This window comes from Protopterus annectens, chromosome 2.part0, assembly GCF_019279795.1.
Source record: "Protopterus annectens isolate FY-2018-M chromosome 2.part0, PAN1.0, whole genome shotgun sequence".
Taxonomy (NCBI): Eukaryota; Metazoa; Chordata; order Ceratodontiformes; family Protopteridae; genus Protopterus; species Protopterus annectens.
Genome location: NC_056728.1, coordinates 1693226956 through 1693243386, shown reverse-complemented (window position 1 = coordinate 1693243386; position 16431 = coordinate 1693226956).

Here is a 16431-nt window from a genome sequence, read left to right as displayed (position 1 = left end):
AGACAGGAACATGCAGCACCATTAGGCACCTTATTCAACCAAAACATGAGTACCGGCTTCATCCTAGCTGAGTGGAGGACAGCCACATTCATCCCTTTGCACAAAAGTGGAACATCCATTGATTCAGGAAATTATAGACCCATCAGCCTAACTAGCCTGATCTACAAGGCCATGGAATGGATTATCATGGACCTCATTAACAAGGACATTGGCAACATCCAAACACTCGATCCCATACAGTTTGGCTTCATCAAGGGGAGGTCATGTCTGTTAAATTTGGTCGACTTCTTTGAGACAGTCACCAAAGCCATGGATGAGGATAAGAGTGCACACCATCTACCTTGACCTGGCCAAAGCCTTCCACACTATTCTCCACTCGGGATTTGGATAAACTCTCTCAACTACAAATCAATTAATATGTTACCAGATGGGTAGCTAATTAGCTCACTGATGGAGCCCACCTAGTAAAAACAGGGGAAGTCACCTTAAGCAGTACACCCGTAATGAGCAGTGTACCCCAGGGTTCAGTCTTGGGGCCTCTGTTATCTGGGATATATTTTTCTGAGATGCAGGCCAAAACCAGTGGTCTATGACTGACCAAGTTTGCAGATGACAGCAAGCTAGGCACTGTCATCAATTCCCCTAGTGATGTGGACATCCTCCAAGAGGGTCTTACCCAAACAAATGACTGGTGCCAGAAACATGGCCTCAAGCTGAATACCAGAAAATGCATCATCATCATCCCCTTTGGGGAGAGTGACGTCCCCACAAATTATCACATTAATAACAATGTCCTAAGCATGCAATAAGTTGTGAAGGATTTGGGCATCCAGGTTGATAGCAACCTGATTTTGACCACCATGTTGCTTCCGTTGTATGGAAAGCTTTATACATGGCCCACTTCATAAGCAAGGGTATCTCATCCAGGGGCAAGGAGGTCATAACATCCCTGTATTCTTCCCTTATAAGGTCCATTATTGAGTACAACCCCAAGTTTGACATGCACCTCCCAAAGCACATGCAGCAACTGAAGAGACCACAGAGGTTCCTCACCAGGAGAATCCAGGGCCTTAAACATCTACCCTACACAGATCGGCTAAAAGCCCTATACTTCTACTCAGTTTCATAAAGACTCCTCAGAGGTGACCTCTATCTGGCATACAAGATGATCTCGGACCCCGCCTTGATGGGACTGCTGCATATCCGCAAGTCAAGCTCCACTCTAGTAACCCACACAGATGGCCTCAACCTGCTTTGTGACATTAATAGGACTTGTTGGTGGGACAGATTTGTGTCCCAGAGACTCCCCATCTGTGGAATAGACTTCCTCTCCATATCAAGCAGAATACCTATTTACCTCTTTTTAAGCACAACCTGGATAACTGGATGGGAAACACACAATATACCCCTGGGATTCCATCCGTGTCCCTGCTGGACAGGGCATTGGGTGCTGACTTGGCTAAACTCTTAGCTAGGCTTATAAGGGCCTCAGAGCCAATAGCCTAGTAAATTCCTATGATCCTATGAAGTAAAACCAATACCAAAGGGCTCTAGCTAAGTTTCATCAGGGGTTACAGCCACAGGATATATCATTTTCCCCAGAAATGTTTGAATTTGTACCTGTAAGAAAGGATATTATTTTCTATTATCATGAGTGCATATTATTTCCATTTTTTGGATGTTACTATTCTTATGCTTACATATCAAGGGACCCTTGAGAAAGGTAACTGTGCTTCCAGGGTGTAAACTGACCCTTCCACCCAGAAATACAATACCCATAATCAGTTTAGTTGTAACATAATGTCTTGTCACAAACACTACAAATTATGTAATTGGCAGCATGCATGCATGTCATTTTTCACATTTCTACTAATAACATTCACTTCAGTGTTGGCAATAGGAAGTACCCCCCAATAGCTGAAACAAATTACCACACCATGTGATGATTTTTGTTTCAAAGACGCGCTCAGAGTTAGAAGTAGAGAACTCAGTTATGAACATCATGTAATTAACTAAAGAATACTCTTCTAAGGTTACTAGTGTATCAGAGTTTTTGGGATTACTTTGACATACCCATTTTCTTATGTATCTAGGAAGAGCTACTTTACACATATTTACTTATTACATTTCTAACATTTTCAATTGACTGTTGCTCTCAGGTTCTAACCATAGTTTAAAACTGTGTTTTAAATCATGCATCTACCTCCTCCTGGTTTATTAATTGTAAAAGTCCATTTATAAAATGTAACTGCTTGTACTTTACAGGTCATTTCTACCCTAGTCAAAATTTAACTTAAATTTGTCACCATCCCAGTAATCAATTCCCTTTGTGTCTACGCATGTTTTCAGTGTCTCTTCTCTTAGCTGGGATAGGATAACAGGATGCTTTTGCACATTACGGACAATCCAAGCTCTCTAAAGTGGAATATTCCAGGTAGGAATGTAGGTCATCCTCCTTAGCCGGGTTTTTCAGGGAAGGCACATTCTTGGAGTTAGTGTCCACGCTGGCCAGTATAATCGTAGCTGCACAAGCTTCTGATCACTCTTTTCTACTTCTGATTCATTGAGTATGTTCAATATGCCTTCCACGATGGGGTTGTCATGAAACAGTAGAATTAAAATCCAGTGTCAGAAATGACTCAGGGAACTAATAGTAACAGTTCTATGGGGAACTAGTAGCTCAAAATGTAATGTACTTGACCACAGAGGTATTGCGCAGAATGATATACAGTGAATCTTTTGCAAGTCACATTCTCAAATCAGTATAAGCCCAAAGAATCACTGGAAGCATCAGGTTGTATAAAACACAGGTTTATTCAGTACTCCACATAACAACTGAAAACTTGACCACTTGGTTTTGCAGTTAAAATGTAAACAATACAGTACCTTTGATTACTGTATATCAAATATGTACAGACCAGACATCCCCCTCCAGGAAACAAGCTGCCTTTTAGAAGTCACAGGCTGTACGCCTTAACCGGGCACCAATTCCAAGCCTGTAGTCTGGGTGATTCCTTAAAGTAAACTCCACAAGTTAGCCTAAATTGTGCTATTGCGCTTCACACTTTCAACGCCTTGTATGTAACCTACTGCTCATTCTTTTGAACCTCCATGTGAAGAACGAATGCCCTCACATGCTATTGCAAGCTATCTCTTTTTCTTCAGTATGAACTGACAGCCAGTGCCTTATTAATTAGCTAATACATAGTTGTGAATAATGCTAATCATCTCACCACCATGTGACTGAGCAATGCAGAATTTACTCACTCTGGTTTCATCCTAGTGGGTAACCTGCATTGGAAAAGGTAAAGCCTGCAACACCCATGACTGATCACTGATTATTAGTAAAGCATCCCCTTACTGAGGCATCATGGAGAAACACCAACTGCTCCTGAAAAAGAAACATGTTTCAGCACATTGGTCTGTGACTGTTCAATGATCATACTTTTCAACCTCATAGCACAAGAAATCTGGACAAAGCTTAAAATAATGGGGGACAAAGCTCCCAAAACAGGGACAGATGTTAAATATTGCCCTTATAAACGCAGAAAGCCACACATTTAATCTAGCATGATTTGTCAGCATGCATTTTCAGAACGATATTAAAGTATGAGATTCAAATACATTTCATTATTCAGTGCCTTCAATTTTCAGTGATTTGCCATAAAACCACACATTTTATGAGCAACAAACCAAAAACATGATACAAAAATTTGGACATTCTACAAAAGTCTGGACAGTTGAGAGGTATGTCAGTGACACACCAATCCTCATTAACACACTCAAACTGACAAACTAGACTCCATTAGCTACATATGGTGAAACGTGTCTGCAGCTACCAGTGGTGTCCAGCTTACTGGTGTGGGTGCATTGTGTGGGTCACGTGTTTCAATGTACATTCATAAGCCAGTATGCAATGAAATGCTTACGGGGAAAATTTACATAGTCTCCTCATTGTCAAAGTAAATTAGTGTTCTTTTTAAACCTGTATAATTTGTTTATATATTGCATTTCAGTAACTACATTAAATATACAATTTAGACTTTTTCTTTCAATGATGATAAAAAAAATTCCCACTAAAGAGATGCTAAATGTTTGGTGGAAAGTATAAAGTATATTAACTTATTATAAGTTCCACAAAAAAAAAGGCAGGATTTGTATCCAGTGCTTTACGTCTTTCATTTTTCTAGAATATTTGCCTTAGAATACTCTTTGTTGCATCTAACAGTATATTTTGCCATTTTACTGTGTTCTAAAGAGTAGAACATCATTAAAGCATATCAAACATTAATTTATGACTTTGTGAGCAGAAAAAAGGGTCCAATAGTTTCATTTTGTTCATTTTTTAGGTGAATATCTATAGTCAGTTTTAAATGGATGTCCTACTTTCCCCTATTTATGCAAATAAAAATACAACTGCAAGACTTGTCGGTTTAAGACATAACACTATTATGCAGATGCCCCTTGGAAAGTACAGTTGTGTACCTACCATAAATGTAGATGTTCGAGTGTATTCACTGTTGCAGTCATTACACTTGGGTTATCCTGCTGGCAGGCTACCCGCAGTCGGCCTGAATTCCAAAGTCCTGGTCCGGCGTCGGTTGCTGTCGCCTCTTCCCTGACATCAGTGTGCCAGGGGTATATAAGATGCAGCCGACGCCATTTTCTTCAGTTTTTCTTGCCCCAGATGTCAGGTGCCCCCAAGAAGGTAGGCAATACATATTGCTTATAAAAACATACAGTAAAATAAAACCAATACCTTCATCTACAAGCAAATACACCACATAGGTTGTATAGGATACAGAAGTATGGATAAGTCCCAGCAAAGAAAGGGGGATAGAGGGTGGGTAACCTAGCCTGCAACAGTGAATACACTCGAACATCTACATTTATGGTAGGTACACAACTTTACTATGTTCATCGTGTTTCACTGTTGCAGTCATTACACTTGGGTTGAATCCCAAAGTTGAGGTAGGGAGGCTGGGTCTAAATAGGATTAGGAGTGGCTATGAGGCCCTGCAGAACTGCAGTGGCAAAGCCTGCTCTGGATTTAGAGTAAAGAGGTAAGTGATAATGCTTGGTAAAAGTGTGCACTGAACTCCAAGTTGCAGCCTCCAAAATTTCCTTGGTTGGTACTCCTTTGAGAAAGGCTGCTGAAGTGGCTGCTGCCCTGGTAGAATGTGGCCTAATATTCTTAGGCACTGACTTGCCATGCTGTGCATAGCAGAAACTAATGCAGTGTCCTATCCATTTTGAAATAGTCTGCTTTGAGATAGCCTTTCCTTGTGATCCTGCAGCATATGCTACAAACAGTTGCTCAGTTTTTCTGAAAGCTTTTGTTTTGTCCAAGTAGAAGCGTAGCTGCCTGTGTATGTTCAAAGAGTGCAGAAGTCTCTCCCCTTTATTCTGGGGATTTGGATAAAATGTTGGCAAATGAATGGTTTTGGTTAAGAGCCACACTGGATACTACCTTGGGCATAAATGTTGGGTTTGTCCTTAGAGAAACCCTGTCCAGATGAAAAATGATAAAAGGTTCCACTGTCATTAATGCCTGTAACTCTGAGACTCTTCTTGCTGAAGTTATTGCTAGGAGCAGAGCAGTTTTCCATGATAAGAATTTCATATCAGCTGTATTGGCTGGCTCAAAAGGAGGCAGTGTGAACTTTTCCAAGACAAAGTTGAGGTCCCATATAGGTATCGGTGCTCTCCTTGGGGGTCTTATGTTTTTTGCCCCTCTGAGGTACTGTCTTAGCAGTGGATGTGAGAAAATAGGAGGTTCCGTATTGTAATGAGCTGAAATGGCAGAGGCATGGATCTTAATTGATGAGAAGGATAGGCCTTTGTCCAGCATCTCATTTAGGTATTGTAAAATCTGAGGAATATTTGAAACAAGTGGTTCAAGTCCTTGTGCCTGGTTCCAAGCACAGAATCTCTTCCATTTTTCTGCATAAGATTTCCTGGTGCTGGGCCTCCTGGCTTCCAAAATGACATCAATAACAGCTTTAGAGAGAGGTGTGTTCTGAGTGGCTATATTATTTGCCATGCAGCCAGATTTAAGGTTCTGAGTTGGCTGTGCAGGATTTGATTGTTTTGTTGAGTCAGAAGATGAGGAATTTGAGGCAAAGTCCAGGCTGGGCCTTGACACAAGCTCTTTAGGATTGGATACCAGTGCTGGCGTGGCCAGTCTGGGGCAATCAGAATCATTTTTGGCTTCTCTTGTCTGACTTTTAGGAGTACCTTGGGAAGGAGAGGCAGTGGAGGAAAGGCATAAACTGTTAGGGTTTTCCAGCTGAATGATAGAGCATCCACTTTCCATGCTTGTGAGTGATAAGTCCTTGTGCAGAATCTCTGTAGTTGGCAGTTGTGAGGGGAGGCAAAAAGATCTATGTCTGGGCATCCCCATTTCCTTGTTATCATGCTGAAGACCTGTGGATCTAGTTTCCACTCATGAGGGTCCATGAGGTTTCTGCTTAGTTCGTCTGCCAGAGTATTTTTCTTTCCTGGCAGGAACTGTGCCTGCAGATGTACTTGATAGGTCAGTGCTGTGTTCCACAAAGTCATGGCTTGCCTGCAGAGGGGGTAGGAATGTGTGCCCCCTTGCTTGTTTATGTACCACATAACTGTAGTACTGTCCATCTTTAGTAATAGTTGTCCTGGCTGTAGTAGATCCTTGAAGGCTGTCAGGGCATTCTGTACAGCTAGCATCTCTTTTTGATTGATATGAAGATGCATCTGGTCCGCGGGCCACGTGCACTGAATACATCTTCCTGCCATGTGTGCCCCCCAGGCATAATCCAATGCATCTGTTGTTAGTGTCTGCCTGGCTGTGGGTAAAGTGAAAGGCTGTCCCTTGTTGTGGTGACAGGCCAGGGCCCACCATCGAAACTCCTGTTGCAGGCAGGGAATAAGAGTTATTATTGTTTCCAGGCTGTGGCAATGTTGAGTCCAAACACTTTTTAGATACCATTGTAGCTTCCTCATATGCAGTCTGGCATATGGAATTAGCAGGATGCAGGATGCCATGAAGCCCAAAGCCTGCAGAATTTTTCTTGCAGGTAGCTGGGTCTTTGTTGTCATCATTTGAAAGTAATGAGTCAGTTGCCTTTGCTTGTCTGGCGTGAGATAAGCCATCTGGGCAGTTGTATTTAAGCATGCACCCAGGAATATTATCTCTTGAGAGGGCACTAGTTTTGATTTCTTTTCATTTACTGTGTACCCTAGGCAAATTAGTAATCTTTTTACAAATGCCAGATGCTTTAGTAGGATGTCCTTCCTCTCTGCTTGAATAATTTTAAACCTCAGCACAAATATGAATAGAACATGCTGGAGGGACAGATTCATAACTCAGAGGCTTCCCACACTCTGGAACAGAATCCCAGTTCATGTTAGGCAGAGCCCCTCACTGACTCTATTCAAGAGAAATCTTGACGAGTGGATGGGAGATCGTAGGTTTACCCCGGGGGTCATCCCTGTGTCACTACTAGATAGAGGCACTGTAAACTAATTTTAATAAGTAAGGGGGTCTTCAATGTGTCACTACTAGACAAAGGCACAGTATTCTAAATTTATTCTGTACACTTTAGTACCACTACATGGGGTGGCGAAAGCCACATCACTAGGGCTAGGCTTACAAATGCCCCAGGGCAGATAGCCTAGTACTAAACTATGAAACTATAAGGCAGTCATCCAAGTAGGGATATATTTGAATTCCTTTTTGTCTGCAAAATGCAATTACTGGTGCCAGGCATTTTGTGAAGACCCTGGACGCAGTAGATAAGCCAAAGAGCAGTGCAGAGAATTGGTAATGCATTGAGCCAGCTATGAATCTGAGGTATCTTCTGCAAGATTGTCTGATTGGGACATGCAGGTATGCCTCTTTGAGATCCAAAGTAACTAGCCAAGCTTTCTTGCCCAGCATGGGTAGAAGTTGCTGCAGTGTCAACATTTTGAATTTTGGAACATCCGGGAAAGTATTTAGAATAGATAGATCCAGTATTGGTCTCCAGGCTTTGTCCTTTCTGGGTACCAAGAAAAGTCTTGAGTAAAATCCTTGCCCCTGTTCTTGCTGTGGTACTTTTTGAATAGACCTCATGTCCATGAGAGCAGAAATTTGTTTTTGTGCCTCTGCTCATTGATTTTGTGGCAGGTCTGGTATACCTTTTGACCTTGGTAGGGTGTGAAAGTGGAACCTGTAACCCTGAGAAACAATATTCAGTACCGATTTGTCCTGGGTGATTATGTACCAATTTTGTGAGAAAAGTGCTAGTTTTCCCCCTAAGGGTGCTGCCAAAAGGTAAGTGCTTGGCATTTGTAGAGGAGTCATTGGGACTGTTCCCTATAAGGTTGTGATTTGTCTTCTCCGCCTTTGGGGGCTGAAGCACCCCATTGTTTAGGTCTGTATGAGCCTTGGGGCTGAGATCTGCCTCTTGGGCGTCTGTATCTGCCTCTTTGTGGCCTGTCTGATACTGGAAAGGACCAATTTTTAGAAGGCCAGTTCCTGCTAAATCTAGGTGGCTGAACCTGTAAGAAATCCTTTACTGTCTGCATTGATTTTGCTTTATCCTCCATTTTCTTTAACACCTCTTCTGCCTTAACACCAAACAAAGTATCACGCTGTAATGGAGCATCCAATAATTTTGCTTTAACATGATCAGGTAAACTCTGTTCTTTTAACCAAGCATGCCTTCGAATGACAGAACCTGTAACTGCGGCTCTGCAAGATGCCTCTAATGAATCAAAACCACATATCAAAGTATGCTTTCCCACTTGTTCAGCTGCATGTAATAAATCCTGCATTTCCTTGTTCTCAGGACATTCAGAGCTTGTAAACATTTTCTGTTTTAGCAAAGACATTAGGTATTGTTGATATTTAAGCATGTGAAACTGGCAGTTTAAAGCCCTTACAGCTAAAGTAGCAGAGGTGTAAACTTTTTTCCCCCATCTGTCCAGTGCTCTACAATCCCTATCAGAGGGAACAGGGTTTTTTGCAGTGGAAGCCTTGACCCCTTTGGGTCCCTGAGAAATAGTTTCTGGATCAGCAGTGGGGTTTTTATAAAGAAATTTATGAGAATCTGGAACCCTGTAGTACCTATCTGGCTTAACTGGTGCAGGGGGTAATGAATCAGGAGTCAAACTGGATTCGGAAAAAACATCATCAACAATATCTACTGCAGGAGGGATAGCAAGAGGCCTGTGTTGAGGCAATAAAAGAAAGTCTCTGAGCCTTTTCTTGGATTCTGAATAATTCTGGCTCTCCCAATGGAAATGTTCCCTCATGGTGTGCAGGGTTTCCCCAAAAGAGTAGTCCTCAGGAGGAGAGGCTGAAGGGATAGATTCTTCAGCATTAGAGTCCTCATAGGGAGGAAGAGAATATCCCTGTTCTGAAGAGGAATCAGAAGAAATAGAAACCTGGTCAGAGGAGTCATAGTCAGTGTCTTGCCTAGGCCTTTTATCAGGAGGGGAATGGGAGCCCCTATCAAAGTAATTAGGTCCTTGGCCATTTTGAGCATCTGTTTCTTTGGCATGGATGACTGTCCAGGAGAATGCTGTACTTGTTTCTTTGTCTTTAAAGGTGTTTTAGACTTTGCCTTGGCTGCTGAAGAGGTCTTGATAGTAAGCTGTGTAGGTCTGAAAACACCCTCAGAAGCCGATGCCTGCTCAGCGGCTCTGGACCCATCTGAGGGAATTGTTTCCGTAGGCCCAATACCTTGAGTTTCCAGAGGCCTAGCTGTCTCCATGTGGGAGTCAGAGGCGGCCTGTGGCTCTGAGGTAGTGGGTGTCAGGGGCTGCAAAAGCACCTCACTGAAAACCGGCGACTGGCCTAGAAGAGGCTTCGTTGGTTTTGGACTTCAGATGCCTGTCTTTTTCTTTGTCATTTGGCTTCTTATGGACTCCAGTCATCGGTTGTTCCGACGGCATTATATAGTTAAACCTTCGGCCAAAGTAATGAAAAGCAAAATCGAACCAATGCTTAATAGTGCGTTGGTTGAATCTAGCACATAACAGACAACTAGCAATGTCGTGGTCAGGGCCTAGGCAAGGAATACAATAAGAATGAAAATCCTTATGAGGTATTTGCTTCCCACAAGAAATACAATTGTTAACTTTTACTGACATCTGACTGGAGCAAGAAAAAGTTTCTCCAATGGGGTACTTAGCTTTACTGAAAACTTCGGATCTGAAATTCAAATTTGAAAATCTCAGGAGTCGGCCGACCGGCACTTGCGAACTGCTTTTGCTTTGGGCACCGCGCAGCAAGAAAGACTGAAGAAAATGGCGTCGGCTGCATCTTATATACCCCTGGCACACTGACGTCAGGGAAGAGGTGACAGCAACCGACGCCGGACCAGGACTTTGGAATTCAGGCCGACTGCGGGTAGCCTGCCAGCAGGATAACCTAAGTGTAATGACTGCAACAGTGAAACACGATGAACATCGTAACTGTTTCTGAATTCAGTAGTTCAGTTAATACGGGTCTATATTATAAAGTCAACCGCTTACTTTCCCGAATGCCTAAACGTCGATTCGTCTTCATCGAACCGCGAAAACATCGATCTTCCAGAAAAGCGAAAGTGGAAACGTCGAATCATCATGGTTGGCCTTCTGTGGTATAGCTCCATAAGGTAAGTGTGCGATAGTTACAAACCTTAGGGTTAGGGTGCAGGGTAATTTAAGTGCATAGATGGTAATGTATGTTAGATTTAGTGCAGGGTTTTGTTAAGTGTATGTGTGTGGATTATTTAGTTTGTTTGGGTTTAGCTTTTTAAGGTAAGTGTGTGATAGTTACGGACCTCAGGGTTAGGGTGTGGGTTAAGTGCATACATGGTGGTATACGTAAGGTCAGAAGTAGGGTTTAGTTTAGGGTTAGAAGCAGACCTCCCAACAGTCCCAAATTACTCAGTTTTTACCAAGTTTTAGGGTCCAAATGAAGGGGTGCCACGATTCCCAAGTGGCACCCCTTAATTTCCGATTTCTTTACTTTTTTTTTTATTTTTTTAATTTTCGCGCTGTCGGAGCTGCCATCATCACGTGCGCGATGATGTCAGCTCCATCAGCACTACCAGCCAGTCGGAATTGAGCTCAAGGAGCTCACGTCATCATTTCTGGCTGGCTGCGAGCAGGCAGGAAGTGCTTTGCCGAGAATTTGAAAGAAGAATGCTGGCTTTGCTGCAGTTTCAGACAGAAACTGCTTTGCTTTGTAAGTGACTTAAATCTGCTGCCGCCGAGAGAAATTTGCTTTGTAAGGATAAGGAACGAATGCTGGCTTTGCTGTAATTTCGATCCTTTATAAGGGACTTAAATCTGCTGCCGCCAAGAAAAATGCTGGCTTTGCAAGGGACTTAAATCCGCTGCCGTTTTTGCTGCTCGGACTTTGCTTTAGGTAAGGAAAGTACAGTTTTGTACCTACCATAAATGTAGATGTTCGAGGGCTATTACAGCTGCAGTACCGACCGAGGGACCGCCTGCCGGCTGAAAACCCATATGTAATTACTGCAGCTGTAATGCACGATGAACATCAAAGTGTGTGTGTGTGTGTATACATCCTCCTTTCAGATCCAGAAAAGCATTACTTATTTTATTCTTACAGCTCTCACTAAAGAATAGATTAAATGTGTGGCTTTATAAAAGTAAGACAGTACAAAGAAGAATATCAGTGTGGTTATGACAGTGTGTTATAGCACAAAAGCATACAGAGCTCTTATTGACAGTAGATAATTACACTCTTTGATAGGCGTTGCAAATAAATGTAAAAATATAATTAGACTCTAAAGCATTCACTTGAACTCCATTAGGGGATAAAATATTTTTGTTTAGGCCATCTTAGAACATATTAAAAATGTGACAGTCCTAGTCAGATGAACATACCCCTGTGATAAACTGTATTTAGTTGTGAAAGCATGTCAGATGAGATTGGCTTAATAGGATTCATTTCAGTATTATTTAGTTGAGATGCATGATGCTCACAAATTGCCCTTTGAATGCTCATGTTACAGATTTTGATAAGTCTGATGAGGCTTTTATTAATGTATTACTTTGTATCTGAGGCTATCCACTCACCCAGTTGCTTCTGTGAATTTTGTTTTCATTCAACATGTAATGAGCTATTTCAGATGGTCACACGTAATATTAACTCTCATGTGTGTGGGCATGTCTGTGTGTAAATGCCCCCATTTAATACACCTGGTGACTAGAGGTACTCTAGCTTAAACCCTGTACCTTGAGTACAGGGTAAAAAGAGCCTAAAGTCCCAAACCACCACCACCTCTGAATAACAGCTTCATGTTTTTGATATGTTCCTCATAAAATCTGTGGTTTTCAGGATTGTGGCAAATCACTGAAGGACTGAATTCAATAAATGATGACAGGCATTTGAATTTCAGACTTCATATTCTTCAGAAACTAAATGGTAACACAAAACCTTTTAGTCTAGCAATTTTCTAAGTTTATAAGATTAGTATTTGAAATTTGTCTGGGCAGTTTTGTCATTATTGGTTCATACATTTAGTTTCATTGCCTACTGCCTACTGGAAAAATGTTCAAACAATAAGTTTAAAATGCACTCCTCTGTCTAACAAGTATGCTGTATTATACAAGGAATATAATTTAAAGTCAGGAAGGTGTATCAAAGAACACATGTATGTTTCTTGTTTTGTGTGCAAGGGGCCAATGATTTGAAAACAGCCCAAAGGTAATCTTTATCCACCACTGGTCAGATGCATTTTCTTTGGATGTGGTGTGTGGGTTTCAATGCTGTTTCAATGGCAGATAAGTTTTAATGCCAAGACTATTTCCATTGTGAGACAGTATTGCTTTGTTTAGCAGATGTCTTAATGTTTGTGCATTGTGCTATAAAATGTAAAAATAAAATCCAAATAATCATTGTAGAAGTAAAGCAGTATGTACACACTGTTTATGGTAAATGGGGTGAAATAGACAGGTAATGGGACATTGAAATGGCTGCAGGGGGACTCTGGTACCATAGTTTGGTTGTCTGTTCTTCAGTTTGCTTTTGAAAGTTGGCATCCCACAATTCCAGTGGAGTGGGCGGGGTCACATAATTATGTATGCAAATTTGATGTTAATCAGCGTGCAGATTTGTACCTATTTTTTATGGGCCTTGTCCAGATTTTTGATGTTTCCAGGTTGAGAGGTATGGTTAGAAGTAGGGTTTTGGTTAGTGTATGTATGTGGTTTATTTAGTTTGTGTAGGTAGTATGTAGCGGGTGGTGGGGTGGGACAAGTATGACAGTTCGACTTTTTAAATTTCGTGGTTTAGGGCATTCGGTGTTTATGCGGTTCGATGACGACGGGTCGACATTTAGGTATTTGATGAAGTAAGCGATCAACTTTATAATATAGACCTGTTAATACAGTCCAAATAAGGCTATTCAGTGTTGCTAAGAAGATAAATAATTTGTTTTCAAGGCAAATTGTGATGCATTTAGTACCAAGCGATGAAAGCATTTAAGCCAGGTATGAAACCAGGAGCACAAATGCTTTTATTCGGACATAATCTGTGGTTTCAGGATAAGGGGCCCTAAATCATGGATACTTACAAATCTGGGAGAAGGGCCCCAAAGTCACAAGGGTATTTTTAAGTTTGTACTGCACATATCCAAGACAAGGGCCCCAAAACAATAAGCGTGTTTAAAGTTTGCACTACTACAATTTTCGAAGTGTAAATCTGTAGCTAATAAGGACTGATGTCCCTGTTTTGTCACTTTTTTTTAACATTCGAGAGGTAAGGTGTGTTAACTTGTTTTGCTAGAAGTCATCCACTGTACAACTGATGATTTAGGGGCTTAAACCTAATACTACAGAACAAAATTCGAAGTGCTAACCCTCTATGGTTGTACTAATCTGCCTGTTTTATCACTATAAAGAGCATGTCACGTGTGCCCGCATCACTTTGGTCAAGCAAGCTTGTAAATTTTTTGTAGTACGCTGGTAAGGAAATTCTCCAAAGCTAAATGCATAAGGGTGAACAGTTAGAAAGAAGCAGTCACCAATAGTAGTTGCAAGTAACACGTTAATACTTTTTGTAAGACGATTTTGCTATGCTTTTCAAACCTAGACATTACATTTTCTTTGAACGGGTTTTCTCTTTCATGAACTTGCTTGTGGAGCTTTCCAGAAAATCTTTTTTCCATCAAGACGTTTGTGCCTTCAAGTTTTGCATTTATGACGCATTAAGACGTTTTGGCAAAGGATTAAAGTGCTCTCCCTGTGGCAGCAGTGACCCAGAAAGGAGTTGAATCACAGAGTATTTCCTCCATAACAAGTAAAACGTCAGTCACATAATGTGTACGAGGGAGCCACTATCTGTTACCACTATAATGCTGTATATATGAACTAACAACTATTTGCACATAGAAACTCCGTTACTTCTGCCAACACTTGCAGCAGGTATTGTCATACATTGAAACCAGTATTGCTGGGGATAGTAAAGACAGCACATTTATGTTTGTTTTGCGTTCCCTTTTGATCAATTTAGAAATGACAGAGTAATGGTGAAGGTGGCTGCCTAGTGGAAAAATAATATATAGTACATCATTAACATGGCACGCCTGTGTGGAGTCTGTATGTCCTCTCCGCAGTCGAGTGATGTTTAAAGGCATGCAGGTAGGTGTGTGCGTGAATGGGTGTGCCTTCTTTGAAGGTTGGGCTTCGAGCTGGCAACTCGGCACCGTAAAAATCCACTGCCAATCATTAGCGGACCGGAGTTCTGCTGTGGCGACCCCTAACTGTGAAAAGCCGAAAGAAACATCCTTAATATTGCACCAAACGATTTTGTTCTAACATACCATATGTAGCGATAAGAGTTATGCAAGTCTTAAAAAGCACTCAATTTTTTTTGCATTTTTAATAAACAGGTGAACTTACATGGAGATGGCTGTTAGAGAAAGTAGCCCTATTGGTACTACTGTATCAGATGAAGTATTGAAGATATTGCTCAGAGATACCAAACTGCCACTGGCTGCAGTAGAATTTTAAAAAGCTTGCTTCAAATGTGATGATATGGATATAATTGAATTAAGCAACTGAAATCCTACAGATAATTTGCCAAATAAATGACAGGGTGCATGGATTACATTTCAAACAGTTTATCTTTTATTATATGCAAATATTTCTGTCAAGAATGGTTATATGATATTTGTGGGTTTTTAATCCTTATCTGGATATTTTCCTTCTGGCGCCTTTAGTTCTTTTTTGGTTGTATATTATACAAAGGCAAAGATAACTTATTTTCAGAGTATCATTCACGTTGATACTGCAGGTGTGGATGCTTCCAAAGCTGAAGTGGTGTTTCCAATTTTACACTCTTTTATAGTGTTTTACTTGCGACAGGTGTGTCACCACTGGTTTCCCAGGCAATGGGCATCAACGTGGTCACTGTTGCTTTTTTGTTGTAACTATACGACTGACATGAATAGGTAATTTTAGATCTGTTGTGAAATTGCTTTGATACTGGAGAAATTAATCTGTTTCACTGCTTGTAGTTTACATTGTAATTAACCGTAGCAATTTCTTGAAAATCACCACTTCCGAAGCCAAAAAGATGAGGAAGGGAGGCATGGTAGCGCAAGATTGAAGCACAGCAGCAGGTGCGGTGCAGCCTATCTTTCCCCACATTGCCACCTCCCAGTGTCACTGCCAACCAATGGGCCCACCCCCCTTCCATGACTAAATGTGCGTCTTTGGTTCCATGTGCACTGACCCCTCTGTTTAGTTTGTGTAGACGAATACAGTAGTTTAGCTGGATTAGAGAAAACTTGACTGTGTCAGGCGTGAAACGTATTTTGTTATGTTAAAGCTGGCCTTCGATAGTTGTCCTAAATGTAGTCCATAGTTAAACTCTGTCACACGCCGGTTTCTTAGGGGGTAACCAGTCTTACCATCAAGTGAGTGTTTACCAGTGCAATGTAAGACACTGTCATTTTAAAGCTGTTACTTTGTTAGAAGTGTTTTAATATGGATGACATTTTGCAGTGACTGCTGAAGGTGTGCCATGTCTTTTTTTGGGGTGTCTTGCACCGCCTGCTAAGAGAGGAGGGCATACTTACTGTCATCAGGATGGACTAGTGTTTCCAGTATTATCTGGAGTGAAAGGAAAACTGTGTCAATCAGTAAGAGATTTGTAATCCAAGATTTCATTGACTAGTAATTAAAGTGACACTCCCTAGGGTACAGCTGCCAGAACTGCTCTGGGTATGCCTTTAGGAAGCCACTTTAAGGGAGGGGTGTAGATGACACAAGGATGCTCTCTGGCACTTGGGTTTTATTTTCAGTAGGCAGCAGCTGGCTGCTGCTTTTACGTTGGAGTTTGAATGGATTGAATGGTGTTCCCGTCGTGGCGGGGGCTGCACAAGAAATGGGTTCAGTTTCTTTTTAACCAGAAGGCAGTTTAGGAACTGGAAGCTGTGTGCTATG